Raw genomic sequence first — 1,866 nt, 5'->3', positions numbered from 1 at the left:
TGAATCCCCAGGAGCTCTGCCAGTGGGGGCCTCACTGGGGTGAGGGGAACTGCAGAGAGGAGGGCCCTGCTCCCCATGGCTCCTGGTGCCCCCAGTGCACACCAGCCTGCTCCTTCCCCCAGCAGGACCATTTCCCTGCGAAGGCACACTGTCTGTCCCAACTGAGCAGCCCTTCATGGCTTGGATTTTGTTCCCCCAAGGCAGCTGAATCCAGTGTGCAGTTTCTCCATCCTTGTGGCAGCAGTCCTCAGAGACGGTGTGCCACAAGAAGCGTCCCTTCGGTCCCAGAGCCCCTCTGCCCAACTGACGACTCCCACCGCCTCCCTCGGCTCCCCGCCTCCCTCGGCTCCCCGCCTCCTGAAATCGCTGCCACCGTGTGCCTTTTCAGGGACCAAGCAAACAAGTCCCTCTGTTAAATTCTTTCTGTTAAAATCACAGATTTGTTTTTGTCCCCTGCCTGATACAGAGGAGAAAAAGGAGCCCTGGGAGAGAGGGATCAAAAAACAGGGGAGAGAGGAGAAAACCATGGCCAAAGCCAGAAAGAATACAGAAGAGGCAGGATAAGGGCTGGAGGGGCCCCCAGGTTCCTGGGACAGGAGGAAAAGAGGTGAGGATGGGTGTGGAGAAAGGTCTGTTTGGGGCTGGTGGAGACTGGGGGAGGTTGTGCCCAAGGGCCTTGCATTTCCCCCAGGAATTAGAAGAAAAGTCCCCTGCGGAGGTGGGAGGATGACAGATGGGAAGAGCTCCTGAGGAGCATGAGGAAACTAGCTCACCAAAGACAAGTAAAGGGATTGATGCGTGTTACGCACCGGGCTGACATGGAAAAACAAAGACCCATGGCTGCATGACCTTCCCCCGGGGCCGGCCCCAGCTTACGGGTGGCAGCAAGGGCAGAGGGAGCACCTGGTTAGATAGACAAGGACTGCAGGGAAATGAGAATGTCTGACTGATTGCTCAGGTGGCTGGTGGAGTCCAGGCTGGGAGGTCAGGAAAAGTGGCATAAAGGGAGCTGACAGATGGAGAAATGTGGGGACCAGGGACTGCCTGAGGCTGAAAGCAGAGATAAAGAGGTGAGGCACAGGTCAGCGCTCACAGAACCATGACAGTAAGGGAAGAGCATCATGTCGGCTCTGAGCTAAAGCCACCGCCACAGTAGACAGTGTCACTTTACCTCTTCACACATGCTTGAGTGCTTCCCTAACAAAGCCTCCAGAAGCTGGGAGGAAAAGGGGAAATAATGATGTTAGCTAAACACTGGTGTTGGTTGTAAGCTTTAAAAGGAACATAGGTTTTACATGTTGAGTTTCCCTCTTGAGTAGTTCTAACTATTTGCAAAGATTTATATTTCATACCTTTATTCTTAGAGTTCTTCTATAGAACCAAGAAAAGACTTACAAAAAAACAAAAATAAAATAAAACTCAAAAACAAAACAAAAAAAAACAACATAAAATTCATTCTGTCTTTAATTACCATATGGGTCCATTGGACCCTTTTACAAAACAAAGCTGTATTTTGAGGTCTTGGTGATCACGTTTTTCTGTATCTCGAAACATTTCAAGATATAAGAAAACGGGGCACCTGGGTGGCTCAGTTGGTTAAGTGTCTGCCTTCGGCTCAGGTCATGATCTCAGGGTCCTGGGATCGAGTGCCGCATCGGGCTCCCTGCTCATTGGGGAGCCTGCTTCTCCTTCTAGCTGCCGCTCTGCATACTGTGCTCTCTCTCTGTGTCTCAAATAAATAAATAAAATCTTTTAAAAAAATGTTTTGTAATTATGGAACAAATAAATGACACACAAGCAAACATTTGTGTGTATGTTTTCAAGTCCAGGAAAATATGGAATAAAAATTTGAGTTTGCCATATCTA

This window comes from Mirounga leonina, unplaced genomic scaffold (assembly GCF_011800145.1).
Source record: "Mirounga leonina isolate KUSES-001 unplaced genomic scaffold, KU_Mleo_1.0 Mir_493, whole genome shotgun sequence".
NCBI classification, from domain to species: Eukaryota; Metazoa; Chordata; class Mammalia; order Carnivora; family Phocidae; genus Mirounga; species Mirounga leonina.
Note: the sequence above shows the minus strand (reverse complement) of the source record.